Source organism: Phodopus roborovskii, unplaced genomic scaffold, assembly GCF_943737965.1.
Source record: "Phodopus roborovskii unplaced genomic scaffold, PHOROB, whole genome shotgun sequence".
Classification (NCBI taxonomy): domain Eukaryota; kingdom Metazoa; phylum Chordata; class Mammalia; order Rodentia; family Cricetidae; genus Phodopus; species Phodopus roborovskii.
The window spans coordinates 2,403,636-2,425,702 of record NW_026125264.1 but is presented as its reverse complement, the minus strand read 5'-3'; the positions used below and the strand labels follow the sequence as shown (position 1 = coordinate 2,425,702).

Here is a 22,067-nt window from a genome sequence, read left to right as displayed (position 1 = left end):
AAAATAAATAAATGTAGTTGGACATGGTGACACAAAACTTTAATCACATCACTCAGGAGGCAGAAGCCAGCATGAGTACAAGGCCAGCATAGACTACAAATTGCAAGCTCGGATGTCTACAGATTAGTATGCTAAACTTGATGTCTAAGAGGGGAGACCAGAATCCTTTCACAGAAGAGGCAGCTGGGCATGGAGAAGTCCCAGAGTAGAACACAAAAGCTAAGAGAGAGAAATGAGGAGAAAAACAAGGGGAAAAATGATAAGCTGAGTTCACAAGGAACAACTCTAAATAATGAAGTAATAGAAGAGTTTTAAAAATGAGAGAAAAAAACTACTAAAGAAATAATACATTTCTAGATCAGAAGCATATCAATCTCTAAATGAAAGAGCCCAAGTAGCATTGGATGGACAAATTGGAGAAGTGCTTCCAGTTGTTTTAATGTCACAGATAAATAGAACTATCTGGGGGCTGAGGAGATTGCTCAGTGGATAAACTGCTTGCCAGGCAAGCATGAGGACCACAACCCATGTAATGACATAAATAGCCTCCATAATTTGTTTTGTTTGTTTCAAGACAGGGTTTCTCTGGGTATCTTTGAAGTTTATCCTGGCCTGAAACTCACAGAGATCCACCTGCCTCTACCTCCTGAGTACTAGGATTAAAGGTGTGCACCACCACCTCCCAGTCTGCAATCTTAGTATATCTGAAATACAGCTAGCCTGTATACCCAGCAATGAGCCATGAGTGACGGTGGTCTGGCCTTGTTTGTGGTGCTATCTCTTGTTGGTGGAGAAATGCAGGGATATTTTAAAGGCTGACTGTGGGACGCTGTGGCTGAATGGAGGTGACCGGCAGAGCAGAGTCGAAGATTTTCCTAAGGATTTCGCTTCATCCCTGCGTGCACCTTAATTGTGAGCCACTCAATACTAATCTGAGACCTAGATCAGAGAACTGACGCGAAAGAGCTTTCGGAAGGGGACGATGAAATCGCTCGCTCCGTGCGTCCAAGGCACTGAGCTTCGTTTCACAGACGGAGAAACAGGGACCGGACACCCGCAGATGGAGTCAGGGCCCCTAGGCGGTTCAGACTGTCCGCGCGCAGGGAACCTGGGAAACGCCCCTGCACACCGGGTCCCGCCCTCGGTGGGCTGTCCGCGTCCGAGGCCCAATAAAGTTATTGAAATTGACACGGTTGCTAAGGAAGTGGGTCGCAGAGCCTGGTTGCTAAGGAAGTGAGCGGCCGCGTTCTCTCCCCATCCGGGGCAGCGGGGAATGGCTGAGCCCGGGGTTCGCCGCCGCCGCCCGGTCTCGGCTGCGGCTGCAGGTGAGTTTGGGATGCGGGATCCCCGTAGAGCTCCCAGCGTTGTCCAGGCGAAGCTGCTCCGCGAGCTGCAGTATCCTCTGCCCGGCCTCTGGGTTATCTCACCGCCAAGCTCCTTCTCGGGCGCGGCCGGCACGACCCCTAGTCTCGGCCGCCCCTGCTATGTCCTCACGGCTGGTTCGCGGTCGTAGTCCCGGGTCCTGGCTGGGAATGCAGCCCAGGAAGCAAGTACCTGAGATCCGAAGCTCGGGGCTGTGCCTGGCTCGCTGTGTGACCTTGGACAAACCCCTTGCCCTCTCTGGCAGCAGCAGACTTGTCTATCCAGTGGGGTCCTGACACTTGCTGAGAAGACGTGTGCATGAAAGGGCTCCAAGTGGGAAGAGGGAGCGTGGCCAGGGTCCTCTACGTGGGGACCAAGAGCCCTGTTTGAAGTCTGTGTGCTTGAGTTTGAAGCTGCATCGCTTCTAATGGAGTGCTGTGGGAAGCCCATGGGGCAGGGCGTCTGGAGTAGCATGGCACATGGGGCTTTTTATTCTTTTTTTAATTAGCAGATGTTAATTACACATAATGATGAGTTTCATTATGACGTTTCATGTCTCATATGTGTGTATAATGTATTTTGGTTATATCCCCCTCTCACTGGCCCCCTCCCTTCTTCCATTTCCTTCTAATTCCATGCTCTAGGGCAGCTTGCAAGAACCTGGTGCGGGGGGTTCTTTGCAGAGCAGGAGCATTTTACCAGGGGCTACACCACAGAAGAAAATTCCTCCTACCCCCTCAATCACCATTAACTGGTCAGAGGTGCAATGTGGGGAGGGGCGACACTAGAGTGGGCGGGGTCTTGTGAGCCCCTCCCCCTAGCAACCGTTAACTGCCTATAAATCCTCGTGTAGGGGTGGGTACTTGTGAGTCCCCCCCTCTACAAAACACCTGGTTAGTGCTTACCGCACTATAGTAAGGTGTTTGGAATGGGATGGAGCCTCCCAAGGGGAAAGATAACTTGGGGCCAGAGGGCTTAAGTGTGTAGCTTGTCAACTCACGGGTAGTCCTACTACCCTGGCCATTCCCCACCCACAGTTTGACTTCTTAGTCTGCTAAGAGGAGGGATGTTGTTGACCTCTCAAGAGGTACTGGTGGGAAGAAACCCAGAGATAAGATTTTTGTATGCGGCAGGGTTGTGGTTTTGTTTTGTAGTTGTGCCTTGTCCATCGTCCCGTGTATTCATAAGAAGAGTAAGGGTGTGTTTATATCTTCTGGGAAGTGCTTCAAGCAGTAGTGATCATTTACAGCTTGATGATTAAGAAGTTTTTTTTGAGGCATACTATCTCATTTAATCTTCACAGACTCTGTCAGGCAGCTGGTGATGTCACCCGTCTCATAGATGAGGAAACTGTGCCTGAGAAAATTGAATTGGCTTGCCTAAGAATCTGAGGTTTACAGTGTGATGGAGCTGGACAATCATTTTATCCCCTCCTCCCCGATGCCTCTGCTTTCTCAACAGTAACTGCTAGAAGGCCACAAGGGTATTTTGAGTTGCTTCTAATTGCTTTGGCTAGAGGTTGTTCTCCCAATGGCATGGAAACAAGATCTCAGAAAAAGCTTTGTTTGTTGAGTTTGTTTCTAGCTTTTGTCTAATAAATTTCATTGACCTTTAAGATTTCTTTTATTGCTGTAGTGTGTGTGTGTGTGTGTGGGGGGGTGTATGTGTGAGTACCAGTACCTGTTATGGTATGTGGAGGTGAACACTCAGCTTTGTGGGTCAAACTCAGGTCAACTCAGGTTGTCTGGCTGTGTGGCAAGTGCTTTACCTGCTGAGCCATCTCCCCTGCATCATTGTGACTTTTTCCCCCCCTGAGACAGGGTTTTCTTCATGTAGCCCTGGCTGTCTTGGAACTCGATCTGTAGACCAGGCTGGCCTCCAACTCGCAGAGATCTGACTGCCTCAGCCTCCTGAGTGCGTTTGATACCACTGCCTGGCAGTGAGGGTTTTTTTTTTTTTCCAATAAGAGTATAGGCAACTTATTAGTGCTTCAGTGACTGAAGGCCACCATTAAGTGCCTGTTGGTCCTCATGGAGGAGTGGGGTCTTATGGAGCCCTTTTCCCTCCATGACTGAATATTATATGATGGGCTCAGTCTCATGTATCTCTCTACACAGGTAGCCACAGCTGCTGAGTTCAGGGGCCCACAGCTACATCCTACCCAAATACAGCCTTCTACACACTCAACTCCCTTTCCTCTGCCTCTTATGTTCTTTCTGCCCCCTCCTCTGGTTGGGGGTAAAATGTCCCCATTAGGCTGAGCACTCAATAGTCCCTTACTCTCAGCACTTTGACCAGTTATGAGCCTCAGTAACCACTGCCCACTGCAAAGGAAGCTTCTGTGAGCAAAGCTGACTCGATCACAAATCTATAGGCATCAACCTAAATACTTAGAACATAGTTTGACAGATGCATCATGTCTGTTTAGTAATACAACAGCAGTGGCTTCCCACTAGGGCCTATGGGCTTTTGACCAGGTTGCAATACCAGATGGGAACTCCTTTCTGCAGAGAAGGCCTCAAATCCAAGCAGAAAGTTGTTGGTTACCCTATAGCAGCCACAGCACTATTGCACTGGGGGTACATCGTCCTGGGCAGGTCGTTATTGTAGGAGGAAACAGCCACAGCCCAGTAACGATGTTGATGGTAGTTATTCCCCAGTAAGCTGCATAGCACCTTTTAGCTCTGAACCACAGCCAGCAGCAGGGAAGCTTCCAGCTCAGGTTCAGCTTGGGTTCTCTGTGTTATGAAACCAAAGCTCATGGTATCCTCAGCAATAAGCTCTTACCATATCATTCTGGTGGGCATCCAATAGCAGTGGTGTTAACCTGTTTTGGTCCCTCAAGGGCATCTCCAGTGATTTGAATGGGGACTGCTGAGACATCCAGCCCTGTGGATTGAACAACTGCCTGTTTCTTGGCCTCTATGGTGAGTGACAGCCATTGTTGGACTATTGCATCCTGTAAGCCAATCTAATAAATCCCTTTTTAATAAGTATATTCATTCTCAGTTCTGTTCATTTAGTAAACCCAGACCAAAATAGTATCATCATTCTCCAACAGCCCACCTGTGGCACTAAAGTTTTCCCATAATAATTTATGGTTTTTGGGGAAAAAGTGTCACTGTAGTAGATAGCATTTGGGGTAAGAACCCCCCACCCTATGCTGGAATGTTTAAAAGCAGCATTCTGTCTCTCAGCTCCTCTTTAGCTAGGGGTTTGGGCTAGATGACACTAAAGGACCATCAGTGCTGTAGTGCTTAAAAGCACACAGTAGGGCTGCTGGGTTAAAATCTTGGTCAGCCATTTTCAGGCTGTTTGCCACCAGCAGTTGCTTTACCATTTTGTGTCACAGCTTCCTTACCCATAGAGCAGATGACAACATTAACAACTTGCAGGGCTATTAGGAAGATTGACTTGAGCCTAATCCATGCAAACTGCCTGGCACATTTGGTAAAGGTTAGCTGCCATTATTTGGGTTTAAGCTAGCACCTGTACTATGTTTCATATGCTGTTTGTGGTTGATGATTGAGTACAGTGTGTGGTTATAATCTCAGATCTGTCCTTCTTACAAGATCTTCATAAGCACGAGACACTTGCCACTGTGGCATCATGTAATGCTGGTATTATTGCAGGCTTGCCACTGTGGCATCATGTAATGCTGGTATTATTGCAGGCTTTCTCCAGGGACCAGGACTTCCATGTCTTATGGGCTACAGAGAAGGGAGAAATCTGGGGCACGGGGTAGCTCAGTTGGTAGAATGCTGGCCTAGTGTACATGAACACAGGATTTCACCCCTGGAGCCACATAGAGCCTGACATTGGTGGTGCATGTCTGTAATCCCAGCACTCAGGTGCTGAAGGCAGAAGGATCAGAAGTTCAAGGCCACCTTGGCTATACGTCAACTTTGGATCAGTCTGAGCCATATGAGGCCTTGCTTCTGTTTGTTTGCTTTAAGGAGACTAGTTATAGAGTTTGAGGCTTTGTTGCTTGGCACCAAATTCTATAAATATGTATTATATCTCTATCCCAAGGAAATGCAGGCTGTTGTACCCCCACAGCCTTCAAGGAACCCAGAGCTTAACTTGCAAGTATCTGCCATTTGACAGAATGGCATTTGACAGAGGCTTTGTGCACGCTAGGCAAGCACTCTACTAACCGGCCCCATCTCCAGCCCCTTGGTTTTTGATTTTCCATAGGGAGGGTCACCTTGTTGCTCTGGCCACCCTCTTAATTTCTAAGCTCGAGTGATCCTGTCACCTTAGCTTCCCGAGCAGATGGGACTGTGGGTGTATGTCAATATGCCTTGACATGTCTGAATGGATTCATGTTTTGTTTGTGCTGGCCACAGTGTAAAGCCACTGCTGTCTTCTACTGTGTCCTGAGATATGTCCTAAAGCACTTGGGGGTGGGAGCAGGGGGGGGGAGGAGTGGGGAGCCTCAGGTTGCTTCTATACCTCTTTATTTCCTTGTTATCTTTCCATTTCCCCTCCTTTTCCTTTTTTCCCTCACTTCCCATTTCTTCTTGTTTTCCCAGGGTTCTGTTATGTAGCCCAGGCTGGCCCTGCGTGCCAGATCCATACACATTTCATTTGTGGGTTTTCAGGTCACAGAGAAAGAACCTGGTCGTGTGGTAGTGGACACACTGCTGTCTGTATGGACCTCGATGCTTTTGAGGTCTGAAATGGGCCTTTACTCGGTCTCACTGGTACTCCAGGAAGGGGAAGGTCAGATTCAGCTCTGCAGTGGACGATGGGAGGACCCTGAGGAAGAGCAGCCATGCTGCTGGGAAGTAGCCCACCTCACAGTGCTCTTGCCGCTGTGATCCTGGGCTTCATTTGTGTGACATTTGCTGAACTGGTACCCTGTATAGTCTGGGGGAACAGTGATGAGATAGATGGGTAAGATCCCTGGTCTCGCAGTTACAGTTCAGCAGGCTCAACCTGGAAACAAAAAAGTAGACAGACAAGGGAGTGTGAGCAGGATAAGCACTGTGGAAACAGCTCAGTGGTGGGCTAGTGAGGTAGTGACTGTTGTTGTTGTTGTTTTTCAAGACACGTTTCTCTGTATTGTTTTGGAGCTTGTCCTGGAACTAGGTCTGTAGACCAGGTTGGTCTGGAACTCACAGAGATCCAAGTGCCTCTGCCTTCTGTGTACTGGGATTAAAGGTGTGCACCACCAATCCCCGGCTGAGGTGGTGACATTTTTGTTGAGGTTTATTTTCAGAAAGGGGCCCACTGTTTGAAGGTATACCACAAGGACAAAGACTTCAAGGTGGGAACAAGCTTGGTAAGTTCCAGAAACTGTAAGAAGTGGCTGGAATGGGGTGAATGGAGAGGTGGATGGAGGTGCCAGTGAGAGTTGTTACCATAGAGGGACTTATAGGCTAGAGTAGTCTAAAAGCAATGGGAACCATGGAAGGCTTTTGAGAAGAAGGTGTCATGATCTGGGTGTTTCTGTTTTTGTTGTTTTTTAATGTGTGTGGATGTTTTGAGCGTATGTATTGCCCGTGCTCCACTTTCGGCATGTCTGCAGAGGCCAGAGGGAAGTGTCCAATCTCTTGGAACTGGAGTTACTGAGGGTTGAGAGCCACCATGTGGGTACTGGGACCTCTGGAAGAGCACTCACTGAGCCATCTCTCCAGCCCTTAGTTGCTGTTTTATTTATTTAATATTTTTGGAGACAGGGTCTCATGTAGTCTAGGCCAACCTTACGCTCTCTTAAGTAGTAGTCAACTAAGGATGGACTCAAACTTGTGATTCTTTGGCCTGTCTCCCGTGTGCCGGGGTTGTAGGTATGTGTCACCACACAGCGCATGCAGGGCTGCTGCTAAAATCAGAACCTTGTGTGTGCCAGGCAAGCCCTCTACTAACTGAGCTACATCCCCAGTCCCTAGTTTTTTGTTTCACTTGTTTTTCAATCACTTGGAGGGCAGATAGTGAGGTTCAGTGTAGAATGCTCTCCTAGTGTGCATGCCCTCTGTTCTGTCTCCAGCATCACACAAGGAAACACAAAAGAAAGGGAAGTCATTCCAGCCTCTGTGGCCTATAAGCTTGGGAGAGCTTTCAGAGGCAGCCAGAAGACTAGGTAGGAGGTTACTAAGATGGTGGTGGCCTTCTAGGGTGGTGGCAGCAGAAAGACATGTTTTGGAGGTGGGGCCAGCAGGATGAGAGGATTAAGGATGACTCCTAGGTTTTTGGCCTGAGCAGTTAGGTAGATGTTAGAGGTGCCATCTGCCTCTAAAACATTTGAGAACTTCTCGGTGAGGTGCCCTGAGAGGAACAACTGGATTATTCTAAGAGGTGCAAGGTACACACAGTACCTTAGGCCCCTGGGAGGAAACCCCCAGCTTCTTCTGAAGGAAGACAGCCAGGAGCATCTGACAGAGCTCCATCTCTAGTCTGTGCAGCAGTAATTGTGGGCTCTGCGAGGTTTCATGCTTACCTATCTCAAGCTGTTAACATTGCTGTCCTGGCTTGTGGATCTTGGCTGATGGAGGTTGGATGAGCCTAGTCAGCCAGCCAACTCTGGGGGAGAGCATAGACTCAGTAACACAGCTCTCTTCCAGCATCTCACATGGCCATGCTCCGCCTGCCAAAGCGCCTCCTTCCTGGCCACTGGACAGGAGGTCTAAAGGTTCAGAGCATTTTAGAAAAAGGGGAGGCTTTGAAAGGCTGCTATATTCTGCCAGGATTCCTAGAGGACTCTTGAAAGTAGCAGCTCATTCAAGCAAGGGATCCAGGCTTCATTTCACATGTACGAGGAACAGCTTTATAAATCTGGCATCCATTAATGTATGTTCAGCGTCGTGGACAGTGGCATGCACGACTGCACTGGCTGCTCCGTCGTCTCTGGTTTTATGGTGCTCCTTCCTGAGTGTGTCTCCAGCCCAGTCTCAGTCGTGGTCATGTGGAGTATGGGTTGTCCTGTTTTTCCAGATGAGGACATTGAGATGCTGAGAAGCCATTCCTGTTTGTTAGTGTATTAATGAGCTGCAAGTGCTGAGGTAGGTGGATTCTTGTTGGTCCAAGTGTGTTGTGCATGACAGAAGTACTCTAAGCCTAGATTGGAAAAGTCAGGGTCTGGATTTTACCACGGGCCTAGGTTACCGAGCAAAACTAGGGACTCCTTCCATTTTCCTCCCAGTCAGGCCATGGTAGCTGCAAGCAGCACAGCCATGCAAGAGGGAGGAGCTACTGGGAAACTGAGGGTGGAGCCTCCCGAACAGCTGGATGAATTTTGGATGGATCTGTTCAAACAGCTGGATGACCTGAAAGTAGAGCTATCCCAGCTGCAGGTCACTTAAGTAACTGACATTGTCACCATCATCTGCCTATGCAAGATCGGAGTTATCAGATCCATCTCTGGTGTCACTGTGCTTAACCAGACTCAGAGAAAAACCCTACAAGGCAAGAAGTACGAGCCAGAGACCTAAAGCCTTAGGAGAAGAGAGCCATGCTTACCCACCACCTCCTTCACCATGGAGTGGCTGTGCCTGTGCAAGGGTGTGGCCATGGCCTGGGGTCGCCCCAGTGGTGACAGTGACCGCAATGATAGTGATAACAAGGAGGTGATAGTGTGTAGCAGTAACTAATGTTTGCTGAGCCAAGCACTTGCAAGCCCTCTCGTTCCACAGCAGGCTTGTACAGGAACTGTTCCTCCCAGAGTGAAGTAGAAACACCAAGAGTCAAATATTGATCCCACATGTGCTGATTAATTACTTATTATTGTGTGTGTGGGGGGGGGTGTGTGTGGGTGTGGGTGTGTGGTGTGTGTGGATGTGGGCAGGTGTGCCACCGTGCACCTGTGGAAAGCCGAGGACACTTTTGTAAAGTCACTTCTCTCCCACCTTTATGTGGGTCTCAGGGTTCGTACTCCGTTGTCCACTGAACCATGCCACAGGCCCTCTGCTACCCCTCCCTCCCTTCCATAGAACCCAGAGCCTCTTGCGTGCTAAGCACATAGTCTACCACAGAGCTCCATCCTTGGCTATATCTATTTTTCAGGTGAGCAGTGACCACAGCATTCATGAGGTTTGTCCGAGGCCTCTCTTCTGAACCTGGGTAAATAATTTGAAATGCTAATAGAAACAAGTGATAGCAAGCCAGGTGCGGTGGCACTTGGTTATAATCGTAGCACTCAGAAGGTAGATGCAGAAGGGTCAGGAGTCTAGGGTCAAGGCTGTGCAATTCCTTTGAGGTAGGCCAGCCTTACAAGAGATGCCATCTTAATACACAAAGAAACAGACCTCAAAGCTGTTTGAGGAGGTAGGAAACTCCTCAGACCTTCTAGAGTAATGATGAGTCTCAGTATTTGATGGCTGAGACTACAGAGACCCAGCTGTGGGCCAGCTAGGCTAGCCCTCATGCTTTGTAGTAGTCTAGCTCCAGACCTCACGCAGCCAAAACTGGACCCTAAGCTTCTGAGTCATTTAACCCCAACCCATTCTTATTCCTGCTGATTACATTACAGTAGGGAGAAGAGGGCGATGGAAGTCTGAGCACCTGTAGAAAGTTTCTTGTCCAGGGCTGGGAAGACAGCTTAGTGAGTAAAGGTGCCTGATGACCTGAGTTCAAAGTCGAAGACACACTTGGTGGGCAGAGAGCCAGCTCCTGCAGGTTGCCCTCCAGCCTCACGTGCACGGTGATGTTCACCCATGTACACACACAAACAGATCAACACAATATAACAAACATACCCTTAAACATTGGAAAAGCAAACAAAACTGTGGAGGTGAATGTTTTTAACACAGCACTCTGGAGGCTGAGGCAGGTGGATCTCTGTGAGTTCAAAGCTATTGTGGTCAACATATCCGGTTTTAGGCTTGCAAGGGCTAAATGATAAGACCCTGTCTCAAACTCATTCCCCACCCAAATTTAGAAGTATTTAAAAAGATTTATTGGCCAAGCCTATGCTTGCACAGAAGATTCTGGCAGGATTTTAGTAGTAATTCCGCCACTTGCGTTGTGACATGGCAAATAAGTCAACCTGTCTGGACCTCGGTGTCTGTCTCTCCCTGTGTATGTTTATGTTTGTATGTAGCTGCATACACAAACACGTGACTGGTCTGTGAGATGGACATTTTCTTCTCCTTTGGTGCCTCTGTGCTAGGCTTTCTCCTAGACCTTCTTAGAATAGTCAGCTCTTCCTGTCATTGCTGCCAATCCGCATTGCATCTTTATTTATTTACCCATATATCTATTTAATTTGGTTTTTGAGACAGGGTTTTGCTGTGTAACAGCCTTGGCTGCCCAAGAACCCACTCTATAGTAAGCTGGCCTCAGGTTCACAGAGATCCATCAGCTTCTGCCTCCTGAGTTCTGGGACTAAAGGTGTGCACCACCACCAGGCTGCCTTATATCTTGAGGTGGGAATGTTTAAGGATCATTTAATCCTGGCAACGCTTTGTGTCTCCTTACTTTGTCACCTGATTGCAGACACTAAGCTCTTGGCTGCTGGCAGATCTACCTTTAGCATACTGTTGTATTTAAATCATAGTTTGCATTAGAGATCTCTCTCCCCTGTGATAATGGGTTTTTAGTTTGGGTGAAGTAGAAAGATGACTGGGGTTTAGGACATAAATGCAGTCACTCACACTGGGATCCTTCAGCACTGGAATCAGTGGTCTGTGTGGCTTTTGTGTAGGCAGAATAGGAGCTCTGCATGCAGTCTCTAGCAGCCCAGGGTGGCAGCAGTTGTCACTTTGCTGGTGACTCGGGCTTGAGCACAAAGCTGGCTGCTAAATCATGGACCACAAGTATCTGCTTAGGTGACTGAGATGTACAGAGGGTGGTCTTCAGTGTTGCAAGAGGAACAGTAAGGAACTGGAGACACTGAGAAATGGAGCCTTTCCTAAATGCTTCACTTGACAGCCTTTTTAAAAAGGGAAAATTTCTTTTTTGTTTATGAAAAGAAAAATTATTTCCATTGGGGAGATATTAAGAAAATCATGAAAAGATCAAAGTAAGGTTCACCCCAAGTCCTACCACACTGTCCGAGTGCAAATGTGTTCTGAAGTGTGTTTTACCTTCAAGATCTGCAGGCCCAGTGTGCTTCTCCCACTGTCCCTAAGGCTGTTTCCAGGGTCTAGAGACTGTATGCTACCAAGGGAACGAGATAGTGATGGTTCTCATGCAACTACATCCTTTGCCCACATTTCTGGTATTTGTTGTTGTTATGGTACTGGGGACTGGAACTAGTGCCTCTTGCACACTCCACCCCAATTGGTATCTCCAGCCCATGTCTTCTTTTATTTTGAGACAGGTTTTCACTAAGCTGCCCTTGAACTCAAACTGGCATTGACTTTCCAGTGTGTTTGCCTCGGCCTCCTCAGGAGCTGAGACTGCTGATATGTTCTGCTGTAGCTAGTAGTGTTTATATTTTCAACCACGATTAAAAGAAATTTTTTAGTGAAAAACTGTTGGCCAGAGTGTGTTTTTGCCCTTGCCCATTTTGGAAACCTCAAGCACAGAAACTAGAAAGGAGCCACATGTGGTGGGGCATGCCTTTAATCCCAGCACTGGGGTGGCAGAGGCAGGCGGATCTCTGTAAGTTCAAGGCCAGTCTGGTCTACAACTCAAGAACCAGGACAGATAGGGTTGTCACACAGAGAAACCCTATCTGGAAAAACAAAACAACAACAACAGAAAAAAAGTAGAAAGGAACTGTGACCCATCGCCTCCAGCATCAGGCAATCTCCTCCACCAGCCCTACCTACTGCACCCTGATTATTTTCAAACAAGTTATAGGTCATATACCTTCATCTGACAATGCTTGTGTCTATCTTAAAAAGATAAACTATGTTTAAAATACTGATTTTTATTCTATGTTTGTGTGTGTGTGTGTGTGTGTGTGTGTGTGTGTGTGTGCCTGCATATATGTATCTGCAGCACATGCAGAGGTACCTATGGAGACCAGAAGATGTCAGACCTTCAGAAGCTGGAATTACCGACGGTGGTGAGCCACCTAATACAGATGTTATGAACTAAATCTGGGTCCTGTGCAAGAGCAGCAAGTACTCTTAACTGCTGAGCCATCTCTTCAGTTCCTCTTTTTATAAACATTTTATGTAGTGTGTGTGTGTGTGTGTGTGTGTGTGTGTGTGTGTGTGTGTGTATGGTGTATATGTGTGTGCAGGTGTGTGTGTGTGTGTGGTGTATATGTGTGTGCAGGTGTGTGTGTATGGTGTATGTATGGTATATATGTATGTAGGTATATGTGTATGTGTGTGCCAAAGAGTAAATGTAATGGTTAGAGGATAATTTACAGGAGTTGGATCAAATTCTCGTTTTCAAGCTTGCTCGGCAAGTGTTTTTTATCCACAGTGAACCTAGAAACTTCTTGTCTTTCCTGGATCAGTACATGGAATGAGATGTTTTTGGCAGGAGGCTTTTCCAGCCCAGTAGGAGTTCAGAGTATGGTTCTGAGTGTCTGGTGACATGGGGAATGGGGCCCACTGTGAGTGAGTTGACAGATGGTAGGCCAGTGCCTTCTGTCAAAAGGAATGTGTACAGCATCTTCATCTCTAAGAGTGGCTCCTACTGGGTCCTCCACCCATCCTCAAGGGCACTCATGACAGCACTATTAGAAAACAGCCACACCATGGCCTTTAGCCATGACTAAAAAGCTCGGCTGACCTGTGCAAGAGAAGTAGGATTGTTTATTGTGTCCTCCACCTGTGTTACTATTTTTCATAAAGAAGTAGGGAATGGGATTGGGAAGATGGCTAGGTTAGTAAGGTACTTGCCATGCACCCATGTGGACATGTATTCTGATCTCCAGAACCCACATAAAAAGCTGAGCATGGCCATGTAAGCCTTTATTCTCAGTGCTGGGGATATGCTGGCTCCTCAGGCTAGCAAATCAGTAAGCTCCAGAGCCAGCGAGAGACCCTGAATCAAAACAGTAAGGTGGAGGGGTGATTGAGAAAGGCCTCTGGTTTCCACTCCCACACCCATGGACACCCGCACACAAGAAGGGGAACAAGGCTAGTGTGGTGGCACACACACATAATCTCAGCACTTAGGAAGAGAATGCAGAAAGGTCAGGAGTTCAAAGTCATCCTCAGCTTCATAGTTCATGGTGTAGGGCTGGATACCCTGGGCTACATGAGACCCTGCCTTTAAAAAAGGAGAAAAAGTAGTGAGGTAGATATGAAGGGAGCTTCGCTACACTGTGTGTGGGGGCCGGTGACCGACACAAAACCCCAGGTTCACCATGGCTCCATGGACTGTCCTGGGAACTTGAATATATTTGTAGGAAATTTATGGGTATTTCACTATTAAATACAAAAAAGGGGTTTCTGCCCTGGGTAAACGGTGTGTTTCTGTCACCAAACGACAGTGTCCAGTGCCAATCTGGATTCCGGGCACTGTTGATCTTACTGGGATACACTTTCTTAGAACGTGTCTGTCTTCAGGTGCTCAAACCCAAATCAAGGTGCTAGCCTGTCTCCCCAAGCAGGGAATGGCTTTATTGCTTTCTCTCAGGTTGATTATAGAAAACCAAATATGTAAACCCATCAAAAAGTCCGAAGAGCAGAAAGATAGACAGAAGAAAACATGTAAGCTCACTGACTGGAGAGCACTGTGGCCTCTGGCCCTGTCGCCGCATGCATGGGCACAGTTCTTCAGGGCATGCTTCTTGACATGAGCCTTACTTGACAGAAGAACTTCTGTTTTTTAGACAGGGTCTAATAGTGGCACTGGCTGACTTGTCACTTGCTATGTATATCAGGCTAGCCTCAAACTCACCGAGATCCTCCTGCTGCCTCTACTGGGATTAAAGATGTGCACCACCATTGCCCGTTTTACATAAGATTTTTAATACTGAGAGCCAGTGAGAAGCAGCATAGATACTTCTGCCTATGGAGTTCTGACACACATGTTTGAATTTTTTTTTTTTTTATTCACAGTAAGCATTATTTTTTTAGATTTATTTTTATCTTATGTGTTTGAAAGTGTTGCCTATATGTATGTCTGTATACCATGTGTATACACACCCAATGCCTGTAGAGGTCATAAGAGGGAGGGTGTCAGATCACTTGAACTGGGGTTACAGATGATTGTGAGCTGCTGTGTAGGTGCTGGGAACTGCTGAGCCATCTCCAAATCCTACCTACATTATATATATATATAAAAATGTTATCTTTATTTTTATTTGTGTGTGTGTTTGTGTCTGCTGTGTATGTTCAGTTGCTCGTGTGTGTGTGTGTGTGTGTGTGTGTGTGTGTGTGTGTGTGTGTGTGTGCTGTGTATGTTCAGTTGTTCAAAGAGGCCACAAGAGGAAGGCAGATCCCTTGAAGCTGGAGTTACAGACCATAGGAAGTTACCATGTGGGTCCAGGGAACTGAGCCTGTGTCCTCTGTAAGAACAGGCAGCGTTCTTAACCATGGAGAGCTCTCTTAGCCCCGATTTAATTGTTTTAATTAGGTAATATATTGAAATTACAAGAGGTGCTGAGTTCAATTCCCCACGTGATGGCTTACAACCATCTATAATGAGAACTGGTGCCCTCTTCTGGGCAGAACATGGTACACATAATAAATAAATCTTTAAAAAATAAAATAAAAAAGTTGACTAGATAATACATTTCCACACAACTTAAAATCCAGTAGGTATTATAAAAATACACATAGTGAAGTTCTCCTGCCCTTGCTCTTCCCACTTGGCTCATTTAGAGGAAACCAGCTGCACCTGACAATCATTGTTGCTACCTAGAGGAAACCAGCTGCACCTGACAATCATTATTGCTACCTGACTCTCGCCCTCCAAATATTTGGATGTTGGATGTGTTGTTACTTTTGTTATTTTTAGACAGAATCACTCCATGTTGTCCACGCTGGCCTTCAAGTCGCCATCCTTTGCCTCAGGCTCTTGAGTGCTTGGATTACAAGTGTGAGATACCACACCAGGCTACCCTCCAGTTATATTTTATGCACACACAAGAAAATGCAGAACTAATCCCTTAATGCAAATATATTATTCTTTTAGTGATGTTTTGGAACCAGAGATGAGCAAACTCTCTCTCTCTCTCTCTCTCTCTCTCTCTGTGTGTGTGTGTGTGTGTGTGTGTGTGTGTGTGTGTGTATACGTGTATACTGGTCTGGTCTCTAACCCCTGGGCCCTGGGGTCACCCCCACATCTTACCTCCCTAGTACTGGGATCACAGGTATGAGTCATTGGACCCATCTGGAAATCTTGTAACTCCCGTTGTGATGACATCTTAGGGACCAGGGTGCAGAATGTACTTCAGGTGTGTTTCAGGATTTCAGAGTCCTGAATCCGAGACTAATGCTTCCCTAGGTGAAGCCTGCACGTGGAGGTGGCTTAGGCTGGCATCCAGTGTTGCTTTTATCTTCCTGTGGTACTTTTCTGATGGTGCACATGATCAATGGCACAGGCTTCCTTTCAGACACTCCAGCCTTGAACCTGAGCTAGGCAGTTGGCAGGCAATGTGGTCTCTTAGAGGACCCACGTTGCAGTATATTGATTATAGATGTATCAGTGCGTGCTCTGTGTGTCTGCACTGCTTGTAGGGCTGCTCCCATGGAACTGCCAGACATCTATTTTTATCCCCGTTTGAAGAGGCCACGCACCCATGAGAGGAGGCTTTGGAAAATACAGATATGTTGAAAGAACAGGGAAATCTCCTGCATTCCCATCACCAAAAGTGGACCACTGCTGATGTTTCAATGAGTGTGCTTGTTTGTTTATCAAGACAGGGCTTCACAGGATAGCCCTGGCTGTCCTGGAACTCCATCTGTAGACCAGGATTGTTAGGAGTAGGTTTTTCCTGCCACTGGTCCCATCGCCACACCAGCCCCAGTTAATACCCAGAGATGCTGTCTTTGATATAATGCTATTAGCCATTTACTTGTTTCTTATTGGCTAGCTCTGTCTTAAGTATTAACCCATTTCTGTTAATCTAAGTATTTCCACGTGGTCTCATCTTACCAGGGAGTGGGGCCCGGCATCTGGTCTCCCCAGTCTCTCCATGTTGACTCCTCCCTCCTACCTCCTCTTTCCTCCTTGTCTCTCCTATCTTCCTTTCCTATTGGCCAACAGTGCTTTATTCATCAACCAATAAGAGAAACATATTTACAGATTGACATCTCCCATCATAGGATGGCCTTGAACTCATAGAGATCCTCCTGCATCTACCTCCCCAGTGCTAGGATTTAAAGGTGTGTGCCACCACCACCCAGTGAGTATTTTATTTTTATATAATCATGGTGACATGGAACTATTCATATCCATTTTACACACTGCCTTTTCATTTATAACCATTTTCCAGTCATTATAGAGCTTTGCTAAATGTCTTTTTTTCTGCTTTAAAATATGTTATTAGAATCTTTTTAATTAAACCAGTACTTGTGAGACAAACTAAATTTTAGTCACTGTTAGCTTTTGCAGAAGCTGGGGGGGGCCTCTCACTTCATTTTTTAGACTGATTTTAAACTCAAGCTCAGGTCACCTCTGGCTAAGCATCCAGGGTCAGCCAAGACCAGTATCTTTTTAAAGATGGAATAGTGTGGTGACTTTTCTTTCTTTTTTCTTTTTGGGATAGAGTTTCACCATATAGCCATGGCTCCTTATTTAGATCAGACTGGCCTCGAATTCGCAGTGATCTATCCGAGTGCCTCGGCTCCCAGAGTGCTGGGGTTAAAGGTGTGCACCACATGCTCACTTTAGTTTTAAAAGAGAAATTATAAAATAGTGCAAGTTAAGTTGAATCTGTTTCTGTCTCTGATTGCATCTTCTCACTTGTCTCCTCTATTGTCCAGTTTGGACAGCTGGTAATCATCATTGGTGTGTACCCTTCTCTGTGACTTGGTGTCAGGTGGTTGGTTTTTTGGAGACAGGGTCCCATCATGCAGATGAATCTGGACTAAACTTTGCCAGTTCAAGGATTGGCTAACTTTCTCTGCAAAAGTCCAGACTGGTAAATATTTTGGGGTTCAGAGGGCTTATTTTCTCTGTTACAGTCACTCCACTCAGCCATTTTATAGAAATTGTAGATCTAGGCATATGCTAACAAAGGCTTATGGCTATGTTTCAGTGAAATGCTATTTATAGAGATAGGTGTGGACTAGATTTAAACTGTGACTTGTTTTTTAGACCTCTTATTACTTTACTGACTGCTGTACTGTAATAGATGTACTATGTTTTAATTTTGATTTCCCTATAAATGTCCTTTTTTTTTTCTATTATAACATTGCTGGCAGCTGGAGACCTAGCTTAGTTGTTGGAGTATTTGTGTAAACTAGACATGGTAGTACATGCCTGTAATCCTACCGCTTGGGAGGTAGAGGCTGGAGAATCAGAAGTTCAAGTTGGTCTCGGTTATGTGGTGAGTTTGAGGCCAGCCTGAGCTATGTGAGACTCTGTATCAGAAACAGAAAATAAGCATCTTTGCCTTGCTTCTTTCTGCACATATGCAAAGTTCCATCAGGACATGAACACATGGAAAAGGTAGAGGTGCTGAGGGTTTTGATGCTGGAGAGTGACCCCTGGAATTCCCATACCCTAAGCACAGCTGTACCACAAAGCTGTTATCTTTCTGTTGTTTTCTTTGAGACAGGAGTCACCATGTAACCCTGGCTGGCCTAGGACTTACTATGTAGACCAGGCTGTCCTTGAATTCACAGAGCTCTGCCTTCCTCAGCGTCCTTAGTGCTAGTCTGTTTTTCTTTTTTAAATAATTGTATCTAATTATTGTGTAGGATGTGTTTCTAAGTGTGAATGTGTGTGAGTGTATGTATATGTACAGGCATGGACATGTCATTGTGTATGTGTGGATGTTGGAGGACATCCATTGGGAGTCCATTCTCTCCTTTTACCATTTGGCTTCCAGAGTTTAAACTGAGGTTGTTAGGCATGGCAGCAAGCGTCTACCCAATAAGCCATCTCATTGGTCCTCTCTTGTTTTGTTTATTTATTTATTTATTTATTTTTTAGAGACTGGGGTCCTATATATGTAGCCCTGGCTGGCCTGGCCTCAAACAGAGATCTGCCTGCCTCCACAGAGTGCTAGGATTAAAGGTGTGCAACACCATACCGGGCCTCCATTTTTTAAAAAAAAAATAAGTAATTAATTGTACATCCCAGCCACATTTTCCCCTCCCTCCTCTCCTCCCATCCCTCTGCCCCTTTTTTAAACAGCACACTAGTCAATAAAATGTAAGCAGAGGGCTGGGAGTATGGTTCAGCGGTAGACCCTCATGTAGCATATACAGAGCTGTGGCCTCAGTGACTGACTACTCAGACACTTTAAACAAAACTATTTCTTGAAGAATGTGACCGGTTTGTGACCTCTGTCCTAGTAACTGATAGTTGGCTCAGAATGTAGTCCACACCAAATTCCAGACTTTGAGGTGAGTCTCCACGACAACCTGTAGGACACCATGTATCCAAAATGAAGTACTCATGGAAGAGTGTGGAGGGCTGTGGCTCCGCTGAGAAACATGTAACTGATCTTCTCAGCAGGCACAAGCCCCGAGGTTGGAGAACTCAGCTCTGCACAGCCAGCCAGCCAGTGGGTCTTAACCTGAGATGTGGGTTCTGACAGAGAAGGTTCTTTCGAAGCAGGCAACTGGCTAGGTTTCTCTCAAGATTTATCACCCTGTGATTAGACCTACAGGAGACCAGAAGGAAGGTAATAGAGAGAGAGTCTGGTGTCCTCCTGAGAATGCCCTCTCTGCGGAGGACGACCCAGATCAAGATTTGAAGCTCCGGAGGCAGGAAATTGAATTAGTCTGTCTTCTTGACGTAAAACATCAATAATACATGGCTACCACTCTAACTGGGTGAGCCCTGAAAAAAAAAAAAAAAGTGCTCAGAATTGATGGTTTAGTGAGAGGACTCATCTTTAGGAGTTTCTTCTGTTGTCAGGAGTTTTGAAGATGAATGTGGATCATTAAACACATTCTTTTGTTTATATAACACTTTGTGGCTCAAAAAATGTAGTAGCCAGGCCTGTGGGTGTTTGCTATGGGCTTGTTATGGAACAGGCTCAGGCCACATTGTTTTGACAGGTGTAAGTGGGGATAGACTGCCTCCTCAGGAGGACATGAAGCACTGGACCCTATCCTCTCTAATAGGTTTTCTGTAACGTGATGATAGGTGTCTCAGCCGATGCAGTAAGCCAGATCAAGCCAAACTGAAAAAGTAAAAGAACGGGTTTATTTGAGCAAAGCAACTTCCTGGTAAGTGCTCCAGCCCCAGAGATCAGGCAGGAGAAGTCACATGGCCAAACTAAAGCAGGGAGCTTATATATCCTGTAGGCAAGGGGTGATGACTCGATCTCCACAAACAGGGTTTGTGCCCAAGTATGGTCAAAAACTGGCTTTAGGTGGGGTCTTGGGCTACTGGCAACTTCAGGGGGAGGAGCTACCACAGCAAGAAGGCCGAATTGGGCCTCTGGTCCTTTGTTGGAGATTCTCTGAGGGGGCGGGGTTTGGAGAGAGAGGAATGGGGCTTTTCCGGATCAAGCAGGAGTGAGCTGGAGGTTCCAGCTGAGCACTCTCACACAGCCCTGCCTTTCTTCACCCTCCATACCTTTACCTCCTTGAACTCTACAGTCTACCTGTCTGCTGCCAGGCGCTATATCTGAAGCCTTCCCAAAGCAGGCTCTGGGGCCATTGTTTCCCTTTGTGCTCACAGCAGATTTGGTAGGCTTCTGTTGGAATTTTGAGAGATATGGCATGTCCAAGTTTGCTCTGTGTTGCTATGATAAAACACCATGAGCAAAAGTCCCCTGGGGAGGAAGGAGGATTATTTGGTTTACAGGTTGTTATAGTCCATCATGAAGGGAAGCCAAGGCAGGAGCCTGAAGGCAGGAACCGAAGCAGAGGCCTTGGAGGGGAGCTGCTTACTGACTTGCCCCTTCTGGCCTGCTCAGCCTGCTTTCTTATAGAACCCAGGATCACCTGCCCAGAGATGGCGGCACCCACAGTGGACTTGCCCTTCAGTCCTGAGTTCTGAGTCATGGAAATGCCCCATAGGCGTGCCTACAGGAGGATCTGATGGGGCATCTTCTCAGTTGAGGTTTCAGTTGAGTGTAGATTGTATCAAGTTGATGAAAACAAACAAAAACCCCTAACCACCACAAGGGGAAACTAGGCACAGTTTTAGCCGGGGGACATTCCACAGAAAGAAAAGCCATTCCAGCATTTGGTTCTCCGTTCTTTTTTTTTTTTTTTTTTTTTTCTTTCTACCTTTAAATTTATTTACTTACTCAAGACAGGCTCTCACTTTGTAGACCTGACTGGCCTGAAACTCTTTGTAGCCCAGGGTGACCAGGCTGGCCTCAAGCTCACAGAGATCCACCTGCCTCTGCCTCCCCAGTGCCAGGATTGAAGGTGTGTGACACCGTGCTTGGCTGAGCACCTGGTTCTTTCTTCCCATCTGATAACATGTCCACTTCATTTTATTTATCTATTTATTGGCTTTTGTTTGTTTTTTGAGACAGGGTTTCTTTGTGTAGCCTTGGTTGTCCTGGAACTAGTTCCATCGACCTGGCTGGCCTCTAACTCACAGAGATCCACCTGCCTTTGCCTCCTGAGTGCTGGGATTAAGGGCACAAGCCACCATGGCCCAGCTTGGTTTTATTTTTTTAAACTTCTTTTTTAAATTTTTATTTATTTTATTTCATATATATGAATGTTTTGCTCACATGTACATGTGTGTACTACTTGGATGCTTGATGCTCACAGAGGCCAAAAGAGGGTGCTACATCCCATGGATGGAGTTATGGATAGATAAGCTGCCATGGGTGCTGGGAACTGAACCTCAGTCCTCTGCAAGAGTAGTCAGTTCTCTTAACTTCTGAGCCATCTCTCCAGACCTTTAATAAATTAACATTTATTTATTTATTTTATTATTATTATTATTTTAAACAGGATTTCTCTGTATAGCCTTGGCTGCCCTGGAAGTAACTCATAAACCAGGCTGGCCTCAAACTCACAGAGTTTGCCTGCCTCTGTGTCCCAGGTGCTGGGATTAAAGGAGTGTGCCTTTAACATCTTGTGATGTTTAATGAACAAAATTAAGGTTTAACCACAGTCCCTGTGGTGACCATTGATGAAAGTTTTAGAAGAATGTTTTTTCTTTCTTTTCTTTTAAATTCTGAGAACTAAACTCATGGCATCCTACATTCTAGGCATCTGCCCCTCTGTAAGCTACCCCTCTAACCCCCAACCCTTTAATATTAATTTTAATCCCTCTTTATATCAGCATACAGACATGGTGAGACTTTGTACCTTTGCCAGTGCCTTGTAGCTTAACAGTTGCCCATATGAAAGGAGAATGACCCCTGTTTTTGTAGAACTTACAGAAAACGCGTTCAGCGAGAGTAGGAGATGTCTCTTCATCCCAATTTTTACTTTTACCTTTTACATAATATTTTTTATCAATTCTTTGAGAATGCCATACAGTGTATTTTGTTCATATTTACCCTCTACTCTACCCCTCCTTTTATTTCCTCCTAGATCTACCCTCCCTGGCCCCTTCCAACTTCATGTTCTCTTTTCTTCTTTTCTCGCTTACTAATCCAAGTCCAGTTGGTGCTGTTGGTTTACTCGAGGGTATAGGACCACCCACTAGAGTGTGGTCACCGACCAGGGCCACACACTCAAAGAAAGCTGACTCAGTCTCCCTCAGAAGCTGTCAATGGTCAGTAGCTCCTCAAGTGGGGCTGGGGGGGCTAG

At 46.2% G+C, this 22,067-nt stretch overlaps 1 protein-coding gene across 2 annotated transcripts in view; it reads left to right on the top strand.

Annotated features, from left to right (window-relative positions):
* Positions 1–1,177: 1,177 nt before the first annotated feature.
* Positions 1,178–22,067, top strand: part of Kif3b (kinesin family member 3B) — a 42,259-nt gene continuing 21,369 nt past the window's right edge. Inside the window, exons 1-2 of one of the 2 annotated variants that reach the window (XM_051193072.1) lie at positions 1,178–1,325; positions 4,208–4,289. The gene's annotated coding sequence lies outside the window, so the exon portion shown is untranslated. The remainder of the gene's footprint in view (positions 1,326–4,207; positions 4,290–22,067) is intronic. The other variant, XM_051193083.1, reaches the window with a different exon arrangement.